We start from the raw sequence: 25945 nt of genomic DNA on the forward strand, positions 1-25945 counted from the left end.
AGAGGGGGTAAGAACTCAATTTTATGCGGTACTGTTATTTGTTTGGTAGGGGTGGGGAGGGGGTTATTTTTCTTTTAAGGACGAGTTTTAGGGCTTTACCACCTCTATTTTTTTTAGATTAATGGTGAGGTTCACACAAGAGATGAAGCAAGGAAAAGAATTTCTAACTGAAGAGACTTCAATGAAAGAGTATCAATACACATGTTGATTTCCGGAAATGGAACTTATGTATACTACTAAGCAAAGCAATTATTTAACATCTTTTATTTTGCAATTATACTTGAAATATATGCTTACTCTCCATAGCTAGTATTTTGAAATGTAACACTGTTTTCAGAGAGGGATGAGCACAATTAAAGATAGCATAATATTTTCCCCTGTATGATAACATTTCACACACAGATGTTATGAGCTGGATTTTGAGACTGACCAAAGGAAACAAACATTCAGTTCCCRTTAAACACTAGGTAGCAAGTATGGAAGCCCACCTAAAGACAACAGTTAGGGGCAGAGGGACTGCTGGGGGTCTGCTTGGTCACTCTGCTAAAAAATTCTAACAACAAGGGGGGGGGAGAAAGGTTACTGATGATCATATAGTTAGGACCATGAAGTTTTCAGCCAGTAAAAATCCAGTAACCAAAGATAAAGAGTTATTCAGAGTCACAGTACACTGAGGAGAGAGAAAAGGAAGCAGGGAGGAGTAAAAACGTGGTGGAAAGGAAGAGAAGAGCCTAACAATTCTGCCTCGGAACTCTTCTAGGACTTTATTCTGATGCATAAGTGATAAAACTGAGAGACCAAGCACACAATAAAACATAACTGGAAGGTGCYGAGTTTGATGATCATCTTGTTCCTAAATTGGTTATTCTCAGAATCCTGTGTTTGCACAGAATTTTGAGGACAGCCTTGGAAAGTTAAACTAGAGAAAAGTATATGCTTTACATAACAAAAGAGAATACATTTAGAAGCAAATGGATGCCCATATTCCCATTTAGACTTACTAAGCTAAGTAACATTTCTTGTTTGCAGAGCGCTAAGACTTTGCTCCYAAGATAGCTCTGTGGAGAAGCAAAGCAGGCAATGCATCCCTCTCGCCAAAGCCTACAGGACCTTCCCTTCCTTCCCTTAGTCTTCATTCACTCAGTATTGACTGGCACAAACCATTCCACAATAAGCCAACTGATGGGACTGCATGATCATAAAACCAAAATAAACTAATTGCCTAGTGCAGGTGCACTAAATAAACGCAAGTGAAAACTCTTTAACTTAGTGTCAATCTCAAGCATTAGAAATGCAATTTCTTTTTCAATCTTATCTTTAACAGTTTAGATCTTAAATTCTATTTCCAAGTGGAAATCATGTACACTATTACACAAAGCAATTATTTAATATTTTGCAACTCTTTGCCACATATGCACGTACGCATGCGCACACACACACACAGAAAGCAAGAACACTTATCCTTCATTCTCCCTTCAAGGGCAACACACTTGGAAAGAAGTGTTCTTTTGAGGCTATCAGAGCAAGCAGTCTACTAAATCACATTCACAGCACCAAAACTTCAGAGCTCAGAAATCTTTGCATGCGCCCCCAGCCAAAGCACCCCACTCAGAATAAACATAGCTCCACAAAGCTGCGCTTTGCATTGCTATAAAACTACCCCATAGCAGTAAGCCAGCCACACAAGYATAACAACGTTGACGCTAGAGTAGCCACTTCTACAAATCTGCATATGCAGAGACAGCACCCTTCCAGATTACTGCCATCACAGCTACAGGTGTTAATCTGACTTTCCAGCCAACCRTAACTTGTTTTACACGTAGTACCAGAAAAACAGAACATTTTCATTGGCCTTGTATCTTCAGCTTTTAGGACTTGTGATGTCTTMATTGCCTGTAAAAAGTATGCAACATACTTCCAGTGTAAACCTTCAAAAAGAATAACCAGCTGTTGTGAGCCTTAGCATTGCCTTCTCCAATTATCCTACCTTCTTTGCTGCCCCTCATGAATCAGTTTTTCTGCCAACTTTGAAAACCACAGGAGGAAAAAAAAAAAAAAAAGAAAGAAAAAGAATCATCTACAAAAACATAAATTTGAGTAMCCAGTGAAAGCTGTTTATGTCAACAGAACAGCCTTCCCACAACTCTGGAGAGGCCAACAGCTCAAGAATTTTTCAGTCACCTTGACCATGACATTGCTGAAATCACACAGAGCCACACATTTGCTCTTCGAGAGTCTGGGTTTGATGCACAGCTCCTCTCTTCACGTTGCACATAGCCACATCACAGAAGAGACAAACAGCAGGAAACCACACAGACACCGATAGTGCCACATCAGAAGCAGAGGGATAAGGCACTTCAGGAACAGTTCAAAGGATAGGATGAGGCAGGAGAAGAAAAAGCATTAAATGTTAACCTAAGCAGAAAAAGAAAAAAAAAGGAAAAAAAAAAAAAAAAAAAGAATCAGAATGAGATAGAAGCAGCAGCAGCTTCCAAAAACATCTTCGTGAGTTACAGCTGATGACCCAGTTCAGACCATCACAAAAATGCAGGGAAAATAGGAGACTAGAGTCTTTCATTCTGAGGATAGAAAGGCAATATATATAGCAGGGTACAAGTAAAAGAATGGCATGTTTCACATTTTAGAAGCCTCATGTAACTGTAGAAAAGAACAGGGACATCTTTCAAGTTCCAGAAATCACTTGTTCAGCCCATCAGGGAAATAACAGCACTAACCTCTCTATAACTGATTTATCTTACAACCTTATTCTTTATCTTTCTACTGCCCTTCCTAACATTGCACGCATTTACCCATGATGTCATATTTTGGTAATTAACTTTAACATCGATAAGAACTTGCAAATACTCTAGAGAATAACCAGGTGGGAGGTAAYAGAGCTGAGCTATGCAATACTAAACATGCACAAAAACACAGTCAGTGTTACACAGAAATGATTAAATAACTGACAGCTGACCAAATGACCAAATGTCCAAATGACTGACAGCTAAGTATTCCTATAATTCCAAACATAGACAAAAATMATTTTTTGGTAATTAATATTCATTAGAAGAGTCCACTTAAATCTAGAGCATTATTACTTTAACACACTAAAACTGATTAAGCACTGTTTCATGTAGACATGTAAGAGCTACAGGCAAGAACAAGTAGGTCGTTTCAGAGGAGCAACCCTGTCCAACGAATGCCTCACGTTAGCCTCAAGCCCATCCACCGAACACAGGCTTCCAGCTCCAGCCGACCAGTTTCGCTCAAGCTCCTGGCATGCCCCCAGGATGGCCCTCCTCTCCCACTTCCTTCAGGGTGCTCTCCATAGACCTTGCCGCAGTCCTTTCAGCCTCTTACCAAGCATTTTATCTACCAAGGACACAGTCTACAGTTAATCCATACTCACTTTTAGCTTTTTTCTTCATAAGCACTATGCAGCAAGGTAAATCAAATATCCCCCAATAAATCAATTATATTTCTATATTTTGCTCCCCTAGGTGCTTTCAATTCAATTGATTAATGAAATGACACTGAATATTTACAAGTGTATTATATAACATGCAATGAAAGAGGCAGTTTGCATTACTGTTAGCTAGATGTGACAGGGTATTTTCAAATATTTGACTTCTCAATATCTGCAAGTGTCTGACAGCTATCCAAGTACAGCAACCAAATTCAGATACACTACCAAATGATACCAATTAAAAGTTAAAACATTCTGCCACCTTCTGCCAACTAGAATTTTATTGCTGTTCTGTCCAGTTTTAAGAAGTCTGACACTGCTAGAATTTTTGCAAGTTATGATCTTGTCAACATGACCTGATAATGACACTTTATTTCTATTTCACCTGCCGTATTTCAAARCTTGCTCTCTCTCAGAATTAATTAGCTTAGTTCTACAAATTATGCAACTACCTGTCAATTAGACACTCGTCATGGAAAGTTTCACTCCTGTCCTGTTACCTACTCACCTTGACAGCCAGGCAAAAAACATCAACAACAAAAAGTCAACCAGAAAAAGTACTACTCATTAGGAAGCATGCTGCCTTCTAAGTTCTTGTGAGGAACAGCTCCCCATTCAAGAGTAGCTTAAGAAAAACAACTGTTGTGACATTGAGCAGGTGACAAAAYGCTAGTGCTGTACTAGGGGGTGAAAATGGTCTACCACCAGAACCTCTCAGCAGGCAGCAACAGCTATAGTCCTTCCACGAGCCAATTCTGACAGTTCCAGCACAGTTCCAGATTGAGGTMATTTAAAAAACAAACAAACAAACAAAAATGGAAGCAACCACAATATGAACGTTTCCCCTGTAATTTACTCTCCTCATTGGGTAMAGGAATTTCATTTGCACATGTCCAGTAAAATGAAGCACTCTGATATTCTCAAATAGAAATGCATTTTGATTAAAGAAACACAAAACATTTCTAGACATTTCAACATTAATTGCACATCCATAAGATGACATACTGCCCACAGAAGCTGTTGCTCTCGAAGGCATACTCCTGGCAGAAAAGATCTCTTACAATAGCTTCCTTCTTTTTACCTCTTATCATGAACACRCTTCAGAAACTAACCAAGCATCTTAAATTAAGACCTCTTTAAACCCAAAAAGTTTTCAAGGGAGGGCTGCCAAATCTTTCTTATGTTTTGAATCTCACCTCCAACTCCCCATTAATCAGTCTTCTGTTCYAGATTATGGTATCAAACTGGAGGTTGAATAAAACATGACACAGTTTTATAAAAACACTTTTGCCATTGGACAACTGCAATACCAGTCAAGTCTTGAACTATGGACATTTCACAATCTGTCAAAAACTCACCCCACCTGGAAAGCAGAATTGTACTAATTACTTCCTTGGGTTCCCAAACTAGCCTGCTTGAGATACATGCTACACAGACTGCCTAATCCCAGAGCTAATTTGTTTAAAATTAGTATGGATGCCTGAATGCTGCACAGTAGCATAGGCAAACCCTTTGATTAAAGACAAAATATTCCATAATCTCCAAGCAATAAAGTGTCTTACATTACATGATGACTTAACCCAGCTGCTACTTCCAAATGGAAAAGCAGGCTGTGTTTCTACAACCGGCTGGCCTTGGTTTCAGCTTTCTACAGAATTTTTCTGTTACTTTCCCATTAATGGATAGAGGAACCTTTCTCTCCAAACACCACTTTAGCTCTTCCTCAGACTCACTTTTCTCCAAAATCAGTTTCACAATATGTACTTCACAATCCATTTTTTTTATTTTGCTTTAATCACAAAAATGCAAATTACTCAAATGAAAATACCTTGATTTGAAACAGCATAGAGTCTTCCCTCCAATTTAAATCCTCAACAGTTATGATTCTCCAGCATGTTAGACAAGTAATGATTCATGTATTACTTCTCAGACCACCAGGTTTATTATTCCAGACAATGTGACAAATTCTATGCTGTACTATACATTTCAGCATCAAATTAACTCAAATACTGACCAACAAAATCTTACTACTTTCTCTTCTATCATTTTGTTCTTGAAGTCTCTCAGAGTTTCCAGGCACATGCTACTTTCACACTGCCCCAATTTTTATTCAGTTACTATATCAGCTGCATTTTCTTCAGTGTTTCTATAATCCTCAGAAAGAAGGCATTTTCAAGAATAAGGAATCAAATTACCAAGCAATTCTTTTCCTTCTTATGCAGTTAAAAAATTGTGGGAGAGAAAGTAAATTATTGTATCAAAGAAAAACAAAGCTTATTGTTCCAGTAACTAAAACAGATGTCACACAAACATTTAATTTTATGGAACTGTTTTGTCAGGACATAGTCTGGGAGACATTTATGCAACTTCCTACTTTTTAATAATCAAGTCCTTGATTTGCAAATGTGTGCGCAATGCTTTATATTTACCAGCATGAATAATTCCATTAATATTATGGCTCAAGGTAAAAGAGAAAAAGATAATCTCTAAAGCTGTCATTTAAAGACAGGTGGCTGGGAGAACATGCTTACATCTTTAACCTCCTGTATTCATTGAGATTCTTCAATCTGTCATTTTCTAATGAGAAAAACACATTGAAGTGACAGACCGCTCACACGGAGGGATAGCAAATTAGTGCRCAAGGACAAAGAAAAGGGACGGAGCTGAGGCTGATGCAATGAACAGCGCTCAGCTGCCATGCCCCTGAATTGCCCGGCTGCCCAACACTACTTTGTGGCATTTTGCAGCCCCTCCCACCTTCCTCCTTATTTGTTCTAAGTTTACTACTACTTAATAAATTAAGCAGACTCCAGTTTATGTATTGCAGATCAGAGAGAAAAGGTTAGCAGAAATACAACTGGGGGAATAACTGGGCCAGTATAATCTTAATTCTGATGAAATTATAGGCCAGTTTGATTGAGGCCACAAATCAAAAACAGAGTTTGCGGTTAGGAAGATCCTGTACGGGAAAAACAGCTATGACACAAAATGATGAACAGAATACCTCCATGTCATTTCTTCTAWCTTGAGTGTAATGGAAGAAGCTAAGCTTTAAAAAGCCATACTTTTATGCAATTCAAAAACAACATACAGCAAACATAGATAACAATGAGTTACACACCCCAACGCCATTCTCTACTCAGAGGGGAAGGCACTGGTCCATAAAACACRCGAATCGTCTGATTAAACTGGTTCTCACTGAAGCCAGATCCACAAAAGAGTCACCTGGGCATCAAAATAAGGAGTGGCTGCCTGGCTTATCCTCACTCAACCTCTCTCACTTCCATCTGATCATGGAGTAAGACTTTGCTCCTTTGAGAAAGTAGAACTAGAAAGGCCTACTTATGAACCTGGACGGACCACCGCATCTCTGCTCCAAGTCTCCATGCAGTTATTTTTCTGTCCCAACTATCAAATGAACCACATAAACCAGAAGGCTATCAGAAATCAAGCTCTTCATCTTTTAAGTTTTCCTAAAATCCACACTTAAACTGGATTTTATATTAAGATGTTTAGATTTCATTTAGTCAGCCCAAGAGGATGCAACAGAGTAGAATGCTTTTGCTTTGCTGGGTCAGAAAAGGAGCAAGGGGGAGGGGGGAAGAAAAAGAAAGAAAGAAAAAAGATACAACCAGRAAGCGCCTTGCAGACTTTCTAGAAAAACAACTTCTTGGAGAACCTATGAGAAGATCAGGTAAAGAAAAAAGTAAATAGKAAAAAATGACTCATTTGCTTTCCTACCTATAACAAATCACCTACCATCTCTCTACTCACATTAGCAGTTGTTAAAACTGCTGCACACCACACTTTATCATATGGCCAACTATCAACTACTCTTTTCTGGAACAAAATAACAGACCAAGAATGGCAGCCAATACAGAAATATTTGACCTTCTATAAAAAGATAGCTTGTCACTTGCTTTTTACTTTCTGTAACAAGATCCTTAAGACTTGATGGGCTTGGCACACAGGCTTTACAGCAAAAATCATCTAGTGTCTAGTGGCAAGCCATCTCCACAAAGAAATTACTAAGCATAATATAAAATGAACACTTGAGAAAGTAGCCTAACATTTCAAAAATGCAACTTTTCAACAAGTCAAATATCATATTCTGGAAGCTTAAAATGTTGAATAAGACAGCTCTACCCACATACATTAAATGCACTGTAACTGCCTTTTTAAAATGTAAGCATCTCACAGACCTATTTGAAAGAAAGCAATCATAGGAAGATGGCAGCAAACGCAGTCACCGTGAACGCAGCTGCTGTGAGCAGTGACAAGTCCAACAGCGACTGACTGTTACACACCATTCTTTCAACAGTCTCTACTTTAAACAGGGACAGACATGCACATACACGGGATTCCCCATAAATAAACATTTCCAGAAAGGCCAGACACGAAGACAGATCAATAATGAAGTTACGCTYGACCAAGGGCAGTATCTTCCAGAGATTTCTGCCTATAACTTTCCRTATTCTGCAAGAGGCTTCTTAGACTGCAAGAAAAGGTGTGATCTCTGCCCGTGCTTTTTGGTTTGCTTTGGCTTGGGTTTTTCTTTTTTCTTTTTTTTCTTSTTTTTTTTTTTTGGGGGGGGGGGGGGCAGAAGGAGGAGGAGTACTTGCTAGTACAGCACCCATAAAGGATTCAAATGCACCCATTTAACAGCCTGGTTCTTACGTGGCATAGTGGGAGAGTGGGAGTACAGCCGCCTTGTGCATCACCCCCATAAAGCACWCTCACAGTGAGCCTAGCATTGCTGTTTCTGCACCAGCACCATCATGCAACAAAGAGGTACAGCTGCCAGCAAGTGCAGCAGGTGACTCAAAAACAAAACACCCCAAAACATAAAAAGCCYACCCACACAGAGAACATAACATTGTTTTTTTCTTTCTAGAGTTTAAGGAAAACTACATTGAACTTGTGTGAGCCAGCCATGTCTGAATCACAACAAACTCAAAATCCTTACTGTCCTCCGTAACCCAAATCGTCTGTACGTTGCAGCTACAAAATTTTGGGGATCCTAAACGCATAGACCAGAAGCAGGCTGCTGAATTAAGATATATCAAACAGAAATACCCACATACACCTCCTGCTCCACTCCCACTCCCCTTTATTTAAGCCTTCAGCTGCTACAGCCTGCTCTCCGTACTATGTTAACGGAGACAGACACTATTTCTGTGTCTAGCGGGCAGAAAATGTATAAAGGAAGAAAAAAGGCAGGATCTTCCTCTCTATAACATGAGTAYCTTCCACTAGCCCTATCCTAAGCCTTCATATCACTTCCCTCATACAGCATAAAAATGATTAATTCAGTCTTCAATTGCAGAGATAAAACTGCTTCTTTAACTGATGCCTCCCCACCTGTCCTCTCTTTTCTCTAGCAACTTGTATTTCTCACTAGTAAGGATTAACCCCAATTCCACCGAAGACTCCTGTSACTGGATATTATGTCTTGTCTTATGGATGCATCTTCATATATCAAATCACCTACAGATTTTTCACATCCCTCCTTTACTCCATTATATATTTCTATATAATTTCTATATAGAAAAGTACCTAGGCATAAGACCACCAATATAGGCCTGATTTTTTTTTTTCCCCAGGAGACTCGATTTTAGTTTGGATTCTTCTGGAGATAAAACACTTTCAGAGATTGAAATATTCATGAAACATAACAAAGGTACAGGAAGTCACCCCGAGCAACAGCACAAACACTGAAGCTGGGTAGAGACAAATTCTCCCCAAGCGACAAAGGGGCAGACCGAACTCCTCCAGGTTTAATTTTGGGAAGCTGTTCTGGAAGCCAGGCTATAAAGTATACTGTAAATATAAGTAGCTCAAATTACAAGAATACTGTAACTTCAAAGTAGCTGAACAGCTACTCAAGTTAAGCGCTTTTAGCTTAATTCCAACAAGGAAAGAACAGAAGTTAAAATTGCATGTCAGGCTCATTACACAAAGAAAAGGAGCAGGTTGTTTCAGCCAGAAGTATCTGGCCTGAAATGTCTCAGAGTTAAGAGCCAAGGAAAATCTCTGTGTAGGTGTATCCTARTGCAGCTGCTCTTCGCAGATGAATACGCTTCCATATGCAACAGTGACAGCCTATCACTTAAACAAGTACAGTACAGTGATAAGTCAGGGAATTACCAGGAGTAAACCCGCATATAAATAAAGTGTAGTAAGTATCAGTGCAAGTACATTGGTCATTGAACTTCCTTCCAATTCATTTCTATTGCTTACTGGAAGCCAAGGTTGCTTTAGGACAGCACGTAAAGATCCCAAAATCACAGAACAGGTATTGTAAAAAAATCACATATCAGACCAGATTTCATAGCAAAGGATTTATGATTCTATTTTGTATACATTATGTTAATTGCTGAATAAAATGCCTAAATCACAACACCTAGGTAATACTTACATTTCACATTTATTAATTAGAAATGAGCAAAGAGCTAAGAAGTTGCAGGAGTCRAAGTCTCTTAATAAAAAGAATATATCAAGCTACAAGCTTTCTATAGAAAGATGTTACTGTAAATTAACTAAAGCCTATGGAGAAAGACCTTCAGTTTTATTATGACCACTCTGCTGCCASCAAGTGAGGGACAATTTACAGAGGAAAGGAAAGTAGCAATAGAGGAGAGGAGACAAGCAGAGCAGTTCTGTCACAGAAGGAAACAAAAGGTTTTCAGTAGATTCATGTAACAYTAAGCAAGTAGTAATCAGAAGAACCACTGGATAGTAAGTCAAGAAAAACTCCTATAACCTCAACTTTCAACCACCACCAGAACAAAGCATTCCCCTTCACTGAATTACACACACTAGGGGTAAATAGTAAATTAGCAGAGACAGRGATTTTTCCTAGTTCTCATCAAAACTATTTCATCAGCATCTAAAACACAGATGAGAGTAAGTTGGTTGTTCCTTCCAAGGAGCATCCTCAACAGATGACTGACAGGGAAAAGCCAGTATCACACCACACACTAACCATACATTCATATCATTCTTTCGTTAGTTACACAAAGCATTTGACTTTCTCATGGTCTCCATGTAGCTTCAATACGCTAAGCACGTATAAAGTGGAAATGGTGAAGTTGCAATCTATAGCTGGAATWTTTCAAAAGAAAGATATCAACACCAAACATCCAGTTTAAGGTTTTATCCTCATTTTGGCAAGGTTCATCTTCTGCCATGTCAGTGAGCAGGACTGCCTTACCATCAGATCAGCAGGACACCAGCATCAGGGCAAGTTAAGAGGGATAATGTACAGCAAGGAGCAGGAAAGGAGATCTCCCCTTTTGCTGGCTACATGCTGTTATTTCAGCTCAAGAAAACTTGTGAAACTGTACTCTCATAGGGCTGTTTTASTGAGATACTGCTGTACTGCTTTTAATAGCAGGGGAAAAAAATATAAAATAATTTTGATGCTTCTGTCACTAATTTGTTTTTTCCTATTTCCAACTGTATTAGGAATCATTAATGATGATGCAGGGCTTTGTGGGTTTTTTGTTTTTTTTGGAAGAGAGAGGGACTGATTTGGTGTTTTGTTTTTAAATTACTGAGAAGTAACCATAATTTTTTTTCCTCATTCATTTCTACCTTGCATAATCTCCTTTACTTCCRTCATCTGAAGCATCTGTTTTCATACTTCCATCTTACCATCTACTAATCCAAAAAGCTACTATGGAAAAAGTAACCACATGAAAATACAATTCTAGTATATTCTGTATGTTCTTTTATACTCTCAAGCATGCTGTATTAAGATCTAGTTAAACAGCTCCTACTAAGCTTAAAGGTCACCTGCAAACAGAAAAAGCATCAGGTGGATGAACAGCAAATCCAGAGTTTATGGGTAAGGATTAAAGGRTAGGCTAATATAGGTGACACCTATGGTTCTCATGGGGGACTTCAAACACCCTGGAACCTGCTGGAAAGCTGYTTGCAGCTAGGCACAAGCAATCTGTGAGGTTCCTGCRGAGCACTGATGATAACTTTCTGACACAGGTGGTGGAGGAGCCAAGAAAGAGAGGTACACTGCTGGACTTTGTACTAACAAACACTGGTTGGAGATGTGAAGGCTGGAGGCAGCCTTKGCTGCAGAGACCAGGAGACGGTGGAGTTCAGGATCCTGCGAGGAGAAAGCATGGCAAAAAGTAGGATCATAACCCTGGACTTCAGGACACCAAACTTCGGCTTCTTCATGGATCTACCTGGAGAAATCCCATGGGTTAGAGCCCTAGAAGGAAGGGGGTCCAAAAGAGATGGTTAATATTCAAGCATCACTTCCTCCAAGCTCAAGAGCTGTGCATGAGTAAGAAGCCAAGCAAAGACGGCAGGAGACCTTCATGAATGAGCAAGGAGCTCCTGGCAAAACTCTGACAGAAGAAGAAAGTACACAGAATGTGGAAAAGGGGACAGGCCACTTGGGAAAAAAAAATATAAGAATGTTGTCAGAGTATGGAGGGATGCAATGAGGAAAGCTAAGGCCCTTTTGGCATTAAATCTAGCAAGGGATGTCAAGGACAACAAGAAGGGCTTCTTCAAATACATCAGTAGCAAAAGGAAGACTAGGGAAAATGTGGGCTGGCTGATGAATGAGCTGGGGACCCTGGTGACGAAGGACGCAGAGAAGGCAAGAGTTACTGAATGCCTGCTTTGCTTCAGTCTTCATGCTAATGCTCAGGAATCCCACACCCTGGAGACAAGAGAGAAAGTCTGGAGAAAAGAAGACTCTCCTTTGGTTGAGGAGGATCGAGTTGGAGAACATTTAAGCAAACTTTGCATACACAAGCCCATGGACCCTGACAGAATGTATCTGCAAGTGCTGAGGGAGCTGGCAGATGTCATTGCTAGGCCACTCTCCATCATCTTTGAAAGGTCATGGTGAACTGGAGAGCAGTGCCTGAGGACTAGAAGAAAGACAGTGTCACTCCAGTCTTCAAAACAGGCAAGTCAGCCTCATCTCCATCCCTGGAAAGGGGATGGAACAGCTCATCCTGGATGTCATCTCCAAGCACGTGGAGGATAAGAAGGTGATAAAAAGTAGTCAGCATGGATTCACGAAGGGGAAAATCATGCTTAACTAATCTGATAGCCTTCTGTGATGGAATGACTGCCTGGGTAGACAAGCRGAGAGAGCAGTGGATCTTGTATGCATTGACTTCAGCAAGGCTTTTGACAATGTCTCCCACAACATCTTCAAAGGCAAGCGCAGGAAGYGTGGGTTAGATGAGTGGACAGYGAGGTGAAYTGGGAACCGGCTGAAAGGCAGAGCTCACCCAGGGTTGTAATCAGCAGTGCAGAGTCTAGTTGAGGCCTGTAGCTAGCACTGCCCTCCAGGGGTCAGTACTGGGTCCAGTCTTGTTCAACCTATTCATCAATGACATGGATGRAGGGACAAAGTGAAGGGACATCAGCAAACTCAGCAAGTTTGCTGATGATACCAAGCTGGSAGGAGTGGCTGAGACACCAGAGGGCTGTGCTGCCATTCAGAGGGACCTCAACAGGAGGGATATGCAGAGAAGACCTCATGAAGTTCAACAAACGCAGGTGCAGGGTCCTGCACCTAGGGAGGAATAAACCCATGCATCAGTACAGGCTGCAGGCTGACCTGATGGAGAACAGCTCTACAGAGAAGGACCTGTGAATCAACAAGTTGAATATGAGCCAGCAATGTGCCCTCGTGGCCAAAAAGGCCCATGGTATCCTGGGGTGCATGAGTAAGAGTGTTGCCAGCAGGTTAGGGGAGGTGATCCTACCCCTCTATCCAGCCCTGGAGAAACTACATCAAGTACTGTGTCCAATTCTGGGCACTCCAGTACAAGAGAGACATGGAACTACTGGAGAGAGAGTCCAGCATAGGGCTATGAAGATGATCATGGGACTGAAGCACCGCCCCAGGTCTCTTGCAGGAAAGCCTGCAAGAGCTAGGCCTGTTYGCCTGKAGAAGAGAAGACAGAGAGGATCTTACCAACACATACAAATATCTGGAGGGAAGCTGTCAAGCAGATGGGGCCAGACTTTCTTCAATGGAGCCAAGCAACAGGGCAAGAGACAGTGGGCACAACTGAAACACAGGAAGATCTATTTGAACATGAGCAAAAACTTCTTCACTGTGAGAGTGACAGCACTGGAACAGGTTGCCCAGAGAGGTTGTAGAGTCTCTTTCTCTGGAGATACTCAAAACCCACCTGGATGAGATCCTGTGCAACGTGCTCTAGGTGACCTTGCTTGAACAGGGGAGTTGGACTAGATGAATCTCCAGAGGTCCCTTCCAACCTCAAACATTCTGTGATTCTATGATCCTCTCTGTTTCATTGTGAGGTATGAGATATTTCTAGGCTGATATAGCAGCCTAGCTACTGGTTCCAGCTGCCCCTAATCTTCCTGAAAAACTTCCATCACACAGAAGGAAAAAAAAATAAAAGAAAAAAAAAAACCCTAGACACACAAATTCATTCATGTAGAGCAAACAGGGACATATTGAAAAAGTACACAGAAAACTAAAGACATACCATCTCCTATGCATGCTTTCTCAGAACATATTTTTGCATTCCAAATCTCAAAAGATTTCAGACAGGTGCTATTTAAAAATAAAAATTTCAAAGATTTATTACTGAACATCTGCAGGCTCCAAATAGTAACTTCCAATAACATACATTGTAGCAGGTGAAGATATTATGTCTTTGTGTTGTCTGCTCCCCTCCACTTCATTGCTAGAGATCACCACCCCTGCAACAGTAAACAGCTCCGTGAAACTAATTTGATGGACTGATGGTGGATGACAGGGTGTCACTATCCCACCTTACAAGTATCAGCAGCTGATGGCACTGACTCACAACCTCTATAGGATTTAGCTACAATGGTTAGATGACTGGGGAAGAATGAAGAACAGTAAAAAAAGCAGTCAGGACTTGGCCTCAGTTAATACCTCACTGAGAGGAATGATCCATTCCCTCTCCCTCAGGAACTGCTGTTCCAAGCTTACTGCCAACTGTGGGTTACACCTACACATCTCAGATTTCCTTCAAAAACACAGAGCAGTTAACCTCATTTCATGTCTACAGCTTCACTGTTTGTAAAACCTCATCTAAACTAACAGTTCAGCACCACTAAGAAGTCCTGTTCCTCTTCCCTTTCTCCTTCCTAGCCATGTGGGTGCACTCTATCCCTTGAATCCTCTTTAGCGCTCATCAGGCCTCATATGAACTAATTCTTGCTAAACCAGAAGAAAAATAAATAAATAAAATTAGAAATACACTATCTTTTTTCTCTCCCCACTTCCCTCTCCTCATTGTTACTATTATCAAGGTTAATGAGTTAAAACTACTAAAGGACCAATCCAGCAAGCAGAAGGGACAGCTCTTGTGAGCAGCAGGAAGAGCCAGTTGAGGGGAACGCCCTCCTCCTCCTTCAGCAGCGGGAAGGGGATCTAGCTGCTCCTCTCCTGCCCTCATGAAACAGGCTTGTACAAGCTACTGCAAAAGCAAATGGAGTGCTTTCAGACACCACCCACCAGCTTGACCCAACCACAAARCACATTACTGCTTATTATGTCAGCAGACAGCAGCTAGAATATGCAAAACAATTTGTAACTACTAAAACGTTATAAAAGCCTAAAAAGAGAGGTAAGTCATATTCTTTTTCCCCCCCTCCTCAACTGTACAATAAAGTTTACGTTTTCTTGTCCTTATCTGCTTTTTCAACACTATTATTTGGAGGAAAGACAGAGATATTTAAGTCTGTGCAAGCTACTGATATGAGACTCCAAAGAACATGACATTCTACTGGAAGTTAGTGTTTCCAAAAGTTACATCTGATCTGATTTACATCTCACACATTTCCACRGAGGAGCACTGAGGAAATCAGCACCGACATCCTCTTATACTCACATGCAGAATTCTGTTCCAAAGCTGCTTCACTGAAACTCTGGCATTTATCAGTACCCACAATTTCTTTATGATCAGTAAATTAAATGAAAGAGGCTAAACACACAAGTATATTTCTCTACTCTCTAAATTGTATTTCTATCAAAAATTAAGTAATGCCTTGCACATTTACACTGTAGTCACTAGCAGCAGTGCAAGATAACCAAAACAGCAATTCTCCCCAAAAATCTCAGTCAATTGTTAAATCAACATAACTGGGCAAGGTGAAATGAGCTGCCCTTAAAAGGCACAATTAGCATTTCAAAATCTAGTTCATCTAAACAAACCTACCCTGATTCAGGATCAAGTCAGAACTACTGGTCTGTCATCTTAATTTCTTTCTTCCCAYCTTAATTTCTTCCTTCTGGTCATTAGTAATACACAGCACTGCATTCCAAGAGCTCATACAGAAATAAGAGCAGTAGTTAGCTAAGGGATAATGTGGCATGTTTCTTGCCATGTCAGTCTCTGGGTAGAAGACGAATTTTGCAAAGTAGCCYATCCAGTGAGAAGACACCTGTTTCTTCTGCCTACTACTAGCAATACCTGAAAAACACTGGGATAGTATTTTCAGCTGCAGGTCACAAGTATTAGTCATTGCACATAAGGGTTCTGCCTTGACAGCTTGTCCAAAACACAAACAGAAGCTCACTTGCTGCTTTCAACTATTTTCAACTACTCCAGAGTCCTAGATAGTAAGGTTTTATGTAGTTTATTTGCAATAGTTTTCTCTCCTGCTGAAAATGCAGCCTGCCCCACACTAACAACTTCACTAATATGAATTTTAGATAGCTAGTAAAAGAAAACAGATAAGAAGAACAATTCTTATCACCCARTACCAGCAGTCCTACTAAGTATAGTTTGTACTGTACTCAAGTACTACATTAATTTCCATTTTTAAATTATCAAAAAAGTGCACTTTGCATCAGCCTACATACTACATACATTTCTATAAAATCCCTTGTAATATCTTAATGAATTGGTCAGAAGAACCACATTCACTAGCCAGCTAGTAAGTACTTTTAAATAAAATTTGACATCATTCTTATTCCAAATGTAATCACTTTGCTTTACAAAAAGGCAGACTCACTAACATTTTTTTAAAACCACATAATTTCTACTATCACTCCTATAGTTATAATCRTCTTAGCTATCAAAGCAATTCAGAAATTTCCGATTTATCCTTCAAATATGAGTTCCTTTGCCATAACTGAAATTATGAATTAACCATGAGCTATGAACAATCATGAAGTTTTAAAAAAAGAAATCTAAATTCTTTTACCTTTTGCAGCAAACTTGTACTTGGATATTAAGGAAATTCCATAGAAAGAGCTTCTTTTTTACCTAGTTGAACTATCCCGAGAATGTAGCTAGCCCAGGAAGTTTTTTTTAATGGTTTTTAATTTAATAAAAGTTCTGCTTTCCGCTGACCTTAATTTGACAGAAAAACTCAGATACTTCCTCYCTCCTCCAAGTTCCTAATAGGACGTACCCTGATTTTCAAAAGGGATGCCRGAGAATGCAGGATTTTCCCATGACTTGGTATTTGCTGACTGAACAGCCATAAGAGGTAGGGCATATGTGAGACTGTTCCTGTAACTTCTGAAAACAGTGGACCACAACCTCTCCTGTTATCAGACGCTCTCAGTACCTTGTGTGTTGGCAGCATGTGCTCCAKACAAAAGATGGAGAAGTGCAGAGTAGATGTATGAGATGGAACCCCAGTGACCCACCACTTACTGCTCATCATCAGTTTTCTTTTTTCTTTCTCTCTCCCCCTCCCTCCCCCGCCCCAAGGAAGGGGAAGCAAGTGGTTTTTTTTGGTTTTTTTTTTGTTTTTTTTAAACACAGAGTTTGAAAGGATTTTGGGAAGCAGAGGATGTTTTAAATAAGCACTTACGGTTCAACCGCCTAGTGTTTACACCTTAGCTAATGCATGCATTCTGGGTAAGCATTTGGGTGAGTGAAACACCTACCTCTAAAAATCTCGTTTCAACTGTTGCACATACTGAAAACTAACAAAACTGCACCAGGGGAGCACAGGAAGGGAGGAAAGGGTGAAAACAGAAGAAACTGAAGCTTCAGTTACCCTTGAACTAGACACATTTGATGCTGAGTTCCTATCRAATGCACAGAGAAATTTTCTTTCTTTCTTTCACTACTACTTGTTACTCTTTTCCTGCCAACAGGAAAAGTGCTTTTGTTAAAGTCAGCACTAAATTAAAAAAAAATAGAAAGACATTTAAAAGTTATATTGCCAACAATGCAAATATGATAGTAAACCCTGTATCTGCTAGGCATGCTGACAATATCTTTTTTTTGTTGTTTTTTAATCAATAGTATCAAGCAGTTGGGGGGGGGGATACATCTGACATGTTATAAATTTAGAAATAAGATACAAATGCATTCAAACTACTCATTTTCAGAATTCTCTGACTGTAGAAAACAAACATGGAAACAATCAACCTAATGAGACAACTGAAGTATCTTTTAGAGAAACAAATAATAGTCTGTTTCTAGTTCAACTTCTGATTTGAACAGATTCTCTCAGGTCTGATTTGTGCTCCTTTTTGGTAAAACAACTATTAAATATATTATAGCAATACAATAGCTTTTTTATTTAATGGGCAGTAACTCCAAGCTGTGGGATTTCCATTAACTTTCTAGTATGCCGCCTACACCAGCTAGAACCCTAAGTCTTATTTTTACTGCATGAACTTTTAGGTTGCATTACAAATATGGCTTCATGAACCTCCATAGACATAATAAGGAAACTCTACAGGGAGATCTGGCAGAAGGAAAGATAATTCATTGCAGCTTAGTCATTTCCCCAACTAGAGGTTATAAGCAACGTTCTTCCTTCAGTTACCAAAAGCCTGCAGCCTCAAAAATCAGGAGCAAGCAAAATTGTTCTACTGCACTCAGTTCTATTAAATAATGACTCACAATTTATTTTCTTTTCCTCTAAGTACAATTCAGAAAGCTTTCTTGCTTTCTCCCTTGATCCTAATTATGACAAAAATCAATGCTACAGTAAGTACTTCTCTGTTTAATCACTTTTTTATAGTTTTCTTTCAGTTTCTTCTCAAATGTTGTCAGCTGTTTGAGAACAGTCTTACGAGGCACTGCTCCTTAACTGTTAGCTTCTCTTACCTGGCATCTCCAACAGACAAGATTAGATTTGGAGGCTTCAGAATGTACCATTATTCCCTCCAACAAAATAACCCCCTCACTCTTTGTATTTGAAATATTCAAATTATAAGCAGAAACGCTCCAAAGAACAGCAAGAAAAAGATTCCTAAAGGAAGTGTTAGTCTCAGTCGAGAACTGAAACTACAAAACTACTGGAACTATTGCATTTAACAGCCATTTCTAAAATCATTATTTTGCACATTTCTTATTTCTCAAAAGAAAACATTGTAAGGAAAAGTCAGTCCTTCAGTTTAGAGAACTCAAACTGAGGGAAAAAAAATGTTTTCCTAACAGTGATTTGGTGTTTTAAGGTCTTTCCTGTTTTGCAGTGCTGCTCGATACCCTACGACCTTCCTTCATTGCACTCTCAGTGCTCATACGGCTCCTGCACTGCAGCATTTGGACAAGGCACCACCTCTGYTTTTCATTCCATTCTGAGCAGCAATGAGTGGACCGTATGATAAAAGGACCAAGAAAAATAATCCAAGTAGCTTGGAGAAGTAGAGTGTTCAACAACAGATCGAAATGCCAGCAAATATGCCTAAGGGATTCCTTAGGCTCCCTCTGGTAAACACTGTGCTTGCTGTTAAGAGACTGCAACAGCAAACTTGGCTACTGTGCAGCCCCTGAAACAACAACGGAGCAGGTAAACAATGCAGAAAAAAGATTTCAAGAAAAAAATTTAGTAGGAGGGATTTCAAGAAACAGAATTTCTTTCCCCAAAAAGGGAAAGAAATAAGATTTTTTCCTTCAGTAGTGTAACAGCCCACAACTTAACTGAACCTCTGAGTTCAGCATTAGTAAATGCAAACAGAAAGAGGGGGAGGACGAGACCTCAAAGGGGTAAAATACTCTATTTATAGAAGATACGCATCACAGCAGTACAAGTATCTAATAGSTCACAATGCTATTAAATACAAAAATAAAAAATAAAAAAAAAGCTTGAACAAGAAGGGAATCATTATAAATGAGTAAACTGCAAGAGCAAAGCTCTAGTAGTTTTTGCATGTCCAGAACTAAGTTGCGGTTTTGTAATTCATATATTTTCCACTAAAAAGTGTGAAATTCAGCACTCTAGTAATTAAATCCAGTTGAGGGTATTTAATGAAAGTCAAAATACAGTGTACGAGTAGAATAGGTATTTTCAGTCTCCCAGACATCTGCTCTTGATGTCCTGACACCATCTCAAATAAGCCATCTGTGAGAAACTGCACTGTATTTCTTCTCTACCAGCTGCCTTCTCTATTACCACTGACAGTTCCATTAAGCTTTCCAAATCCCTTGCTCAAGATACCTATTCCACTTCCCTTGCATTCAATCTGTTCAAATGTCACTTCTGAAAAATAAATTTTTAAGTTCAAGGGGAACAAAAACCAACCGAAAAAAGAAAGCTCCTTCACATCACTAGCCTTATCTCCAAGACCTCAGCTTATAGCTTGACCATCTTTGTTTTTTAGTAGGCGCAACATTTCCATATATGATCTCTTTATTTTCAGAAGTCTTTCGCTCTTCAGTCCTTCTCCCAGAGCATTACTGCCCCTGTAATGACTGTCTCCTACACTATCAAGTGCAAGACCGAGGGAAGGGGAAAAGAGGCGAGACAGATCCCTGGAACACAGGAAGGAGGACAGGTGGATTCATATAGTCTTTCTGCTCCTTAAAAAGAGTTTCATATTTAACTATCAATCTGTTCGTTCAACTCAAGAAGGAGCAGTATTATCTGGCACCTGTTCAGTTATTCTCCTCAAGGCTTTAGCTTTAATTCTTCCACTTAAGAACCAGTATAAAGAAATAAGAACCTAAGCTGCTACCTGCTTAAAGCGATAGCCTGCTCCAGAGACTGCTTAGAAGGTCCAGTCATTTCTTGCGGCTTGTCCCTTGACTCGCGGACTCCTGTCAGAACCACTGAACCCAAGGATCACCCACCTAAGACTCTTATTAACTTTTACTGTCACCTGACCCCTCTACAAAGAGTTGCGCACATGCAAGGGCATTTCCAACAGGCTTCCCTCATTGACAGGAACAAGATGTCCTAAGGGAAGCCCTGAGCTCTGCCTAGTTTTGGACAATTTGGCAGGCTCTAGTTCATAACCTAGTGAAAATACAGTATATGTCAAAGGGAAGAATGTTCTTTTTTGTTTAACCCACTGCATCAAATAAGGTAAGTTACATCACTCCTGAAAGCTGTCCCTTGCCTTTGGGCCTAGGGGCTGTGAATTACTCAGTTTACCTTAACATGCACATGTGAACCCCAATCTGCACAGCGCAGAGCAGACCAAAGTAGGGGGTGTGGACTGCCATTAGAAAGGGTCACAACAAAACATGAGGGAGCCTTCTGAAACAGTAACATCCTCGTACACTCTGTAAGTAGTACAGGGCAAATGAGGTCGTTAGGGCTGGAAATGCACAAGATTTACCGGAAAGCTGTAGAATGAAGCTGTTGAAATTTGAGCCTCCAATTCCCCAACAAAGGCTGCGCAGCTGCAGGAGGCTGTTGCAGCCAACACGTTATCAGTCGCTTATTGGCTGCAACCAATTTGCACACCTGCATCTGCACCCAAGAGCTTTGCTTTAAGACAGTGGCTGTTATCTTATCTCCCTATGACTACTAAGTTCAAAAAAAAAAAAAAAATGAAGGATAAAAGCAACAGTAAAGTGATTGTTTCCCCGAATAATTATATTTACACTAGGATTTTCACTATCAAAACATAACAACTGGGGAAAAATCTTTCAGTCCTATTAGCCAGTTATTTAACTGCAGAAGAGACTTGAAGAATCAAGTTTCTGCTCTCCCATTCTCTGGTTAGCTTTTCTCATCCAGGAGCAAAAAGATGCAGCTAGACAGAGCCAGCCTCAGAAAAGGGTCCTGGCTTCTCTTCTAGAAGAAAACTACCAACCTACATTCTAAAATAAGCCCCAAAAGCACATTTAGAGGTTTATATGTCCAAAAACACCACCCCACACACATACCTTTCATCAGCAAACTCCAGTTCCCTTGCATTTAGTTTCATTATTGCCCTCATAACAAATTTACTTGGCAGACTAAACTGCATTCCTTACCAGCTGTGGAACAATAGCAGATGTGTATTGTACAAAAACTGGCAAGCATTAAATAAAATATACACATAGGCTTAACTGGAAAGGACTTGCACTAGTTCTTACTGTAGGTTTTAAGGAGTTGGAGGACAGGTCAACAGAAACATAGTACTGCTCAGTTCTACTTTCTAAAGGAAACTACTTGCAAAGATGTCTTCTTTATTTAATTCCTTTCATGTAATTGTCAATGTAAACTGTGATGACCTGTGAGGCAATGCTTCATTTCTTCCCTGCATAAATATCAGTCTGGCATCTTATGCAGGAACACGATTCATGTTTGGATAAAGTGTAACATCATAACAAAAACAGTTCATGATAACAAAGGAACAGATTAAAAGCTGTGGCAAACGGTTAAATTGATTGTTCCTCTTAAGTTTACTCGCAAATATAGTATGGCATCTCTTTGGTAGATAAGCAACATGGGTAGAGGCAGACACACCTTATTTTTATTGCTGAGAGCTGGTCAGAGTCATAAACCAAGACACTATTCTGAACATGAGACTGTCGATGGCAATTAAGTAGTAGATCTACAGATGAGAATCATACAAGCATGATTTAATTCCGATTACTCTGAAAAATAACTAGCAGTAAATGTTCTTAGTTTTGCAAGTTAGCATAAATGTGTTCTTTATGTACTTGGAGGAACCTATTTTTCCCCTATAAGTTTACATAAAATACATTTCTAAGATCTTTAAGATAGTTTACAAGTTTTTTTCTGAAAATCTACCAAGAACTCCAATGTTACCATCATATCAGCTATCAAAGAACATGTATATCTTCCAAAGAATTCTTAGCCATATCAAGGAATTACAGAAAAGCCTGAGGATGTCCAAAAAAAGCTTAAACCAAAGACAATAAGGAGACACTAGTGAGGAGGAGGGAAAAAAGAAAAAGTACAGCATGACTGCATCGTCAATTTAAAATAAATCTTTTGAAGAGAGGTCTTCTGCTCTTCTGTCACAGCAAATAACTGTGTTAGGTAAAGATTGTTATAATAATCAGAAAAGTATTTCTCAGCATACTTTATATTAAGGACTGTCAAGTATAGAGCAGTTCATTTTATCATCATATGTTTAAAAGAATAACAGAAAATGTTTGGGGATAAGTATATCCAAAACTAATCCCGGTGTATTTATTTTTAGAGTAACTAGATTTCAAGCTGACATCTTTTCAATATTCAGAAGTTACTCTGTCCAAGCCAAACTTTTAAAAACAGGAACTTAAGATACTGACTGTACTGTATTATGAAGTTCAAAGAATAACCACATCCCATCAATGCACAATATAGCATAAATTTTCAATTAGCTGCCCTGAGTCAGCAAAGTTTTATAGAGGTTCTACCACAGTTCACTGATTTCTTTGCCAGACCTTCATATTTCACCCTTGTTCTGTAATGTTCCATCCTCAGCAAGAATCATTGCCGAGATCCAGCAACTCTTCAGTGTTATTTTCTAACCCATAGCTAACAATGTCAAAGCCTAAAAGACCTCAAGATGCAATAATCCTCCTGTAAATGAGAAGACTAATATTTCCTTGTGAAAACCACAGTACCTTGTAATAAAATGAAGCCATTTTTAATCTCAGTTTTTCCATTAAAAAAGAAAAAAAGCTGTGTATTACTACATCTGGCAACGATCAATTTAATGGGGAAAAATATGCTTGCTTAAGAGATCAAATCTTTATCTAACATGAGCAGCTAAGTATCACACTTGAAGTTTGCCCAAATTTTGTAAAGTTCTTAAGGTACTCTCAGGTAGAAACATCATCAGATTTTCTTTTTTCTCCAGTATATGGAAACACTGGCTCCATAAAATAAAATGGCAAAATTTTTAAAAAGTTGAGGATTAAGAACAGTTGTGCTACAACTTAATTTTACATCAGTATTTTATTTGTACTGAGTAATGCACTGAAATGCTGACAGGGAGATAGCAGGTAACTGACAGGGTTTGTTTGGTTTTTTTTTTTTTTTTTCTTTTAATCTATCATGGTATGCTGAAAGTATTCACAACACTTATCTGAACTGTGCTTGACTTCAATCAATCAAAGTCATCAGAGTAATAATGCCAACATTAGACCTGTGCATACAAGCATCTGGCTCCTGATAACTTTCTCATGTTCATCTAGCTACTTTTGGCTTGTGGACATACGTATGTCACTCACATATTTTGTGCCAGAGAAACAGTCCGAAAGACAATTAAAAAGCAAACCCTGTAACACATAATAACAAGAGCTGATCACCATCTGTCAAAGCAACAAACACAAAAATTTCACAGGTAATTTCCAGATGGAGAAAAACATACACATGATGCCAGGAGATGGTATTCCTCCTATCAATTCCTCATTTGTCTCTTATGCCACACTGCACTTCTTACACAGCTGACTAAGGGTCTGTCCTCTGTAGCTGTCCTAGATGCAAATTATTATGACACCTTCTAAGTGAAGACATGAACCATTAGATACTTTCTGACTGACAAAAGCTTTCTGAACATACCTGGTTTTTGGACAGCAATTTTTGTGAAAGTTTATGRAATTTTAAAAAATGGTTTTAAACTCATGTTGTTATTACTGTACTATTTATAGTAGCTGGGTTTTTTTCTTTCAAGATGCAAATAATTTATCACCTAAAATTGAACTTCATGAGATGGTGTTGGGAGAAATGCCAAAGTTTATTTACATTATTATTTCACTGACAGAACCTGTTCAACAAGTAACGTTCACTCCATGATCATATACAAGGTGAAGGGAACTCAGCTACACTACATCAACACTATTTTGGGGGAGCTGCATGTATTTTTTTAAACACAGATTTATATAAAACCAAAAAATATAAAAGATAACTTAAGAAAGTCTTGTTCGGGGGAATTTTTCGTGTTCATTGTCTCCCTTCTCTTCCATTTGTTTTTCCTAGCTTTTGAGCTTCTTTTTGTCTGTAGTCTAAAAATCCCGTTTGAAAGAATTAATATATCCAAGACTATGCAGTATTGCCTTTACAGATCATATAGAAAAAAAGACGACACACAAGCTACACTACAGAAGCTTGCTTTCTAGTTACTAGCTTGCTGGCTAATTTCCATCTCTTCTCCACTCCAACTAATTCAAACAAGGCTTTGCAGAAATCAGACCTTTCTTACACCCTGTATCATCTTAAGATAGTTGGAACTTTTCAGCTTTTTATGCCAATACTTTCCAATTTAACAGAGATTGCTTTGCTTTTATTCTTGACACTGCTAATTCATCATCTGAAATGAAACATTTCTATGTGTGGTCTGATATCCAGTTGATATCCAGCTATATTCATAACAGAGTACCTTTTCAACACTGTTTCTAAGAAMCATATGCATGGCATTCACAGAGCCCACAGGGTTGTTTCATCTGTTTCATCAATATGTTGCGAGATCTTCAGTGTATTAGCTACTTCTTGAGACAGTGTGACTTGATTTGCAAGTAATAATTATTTCTAAAGACCTTCATGCATTAAGCTGCCTGATATATATGTATTTCAAAAATCAAACAAAAAAATTGGTCTATATATGCACAAAAATCTAGATTCTCATTCTTGTTAAAAACAAAAAACCCTTACAACCTTTACCAGAAAGACAGTTTCATCATCACATATGCTTTAATTCCCACACAAATACTATGTTTAAAAGGGCAAAGGTAAGCCTGGCATGTTAATATATATCCAGGTGGACGCTGTCAGTAGCTTCCTCTGGCTGCTATTTGCAGTCTTCTACTAGCCTGAGATTAGCTCTGTTACCGAAGATGGAGGAAGAAAGAAAACAGAAAACACAACAAAAAAAAATCCTCTCTGCACGACACATTCTTCAATTTACATTGTGGTTACATTCTATTTTTGTGTGCTATTCCTAATCACATATTAAAACAGAAAATRGGCAAGGTATACCAAACTACCTCACTTGGGTTTCCTAGACATCATTCTGGAATCATGCTATATTTTCCTCCAGCATTTTGTTTTTTAGATATCAAAACACAGAAGTGCAAAGTCTCTCCTTCTAGTGTCTTCACTATTTACTTTTTTCTCTTCACTCCGTTTCTTTTTCTGTGGCTCCCTTTTCTTCTGTTAGTCCTCCCCAAGAAGGTCTTACTCCTTTTCTTGAACTTATTCCACATTCCACATCTCTTCTCTTTCCTCCCCTGTTCTAATGCCAAATCATCCTTTTCTTGCACAATAAAGTAACATAAAGCTTGGCACAAACCCAACAGTTATAAAACCAAAAAGCCTACTAATCAGATAAGATAAAACATA

At 39.1% G+C, this 25945-nt stretch overlaps 1 protein-coding gene across 1 annotated transcript in view; it reads right to left on the minus strand.

Annotated features, from left to right (window-relative positions):
- Nucleotides 1-25945, minus strand: part of OSBPL10 (oxysterol binding protein like 10) — a 146108-nt gene that overhangs the window by 88867 nt on the left and 31296 nt on the right. The gene's annotated exons all lie outside the window — the stretch shown is intronic.

This window comes from Rhea americana, unplaced genomic scaffold (genome assembly GCF_003343005.1).
Source record: "Rhea americana isolate MKP2758 unplaced genomic scaffold, rheAme1 scaffold_35, whole genome shotgun sequence".
Taxonomy (NCBI): Eukaryota; Metazoa; Chordata; class Aves; order Rheiformes; family Rheidae; genus Rhea; species Rhea americana.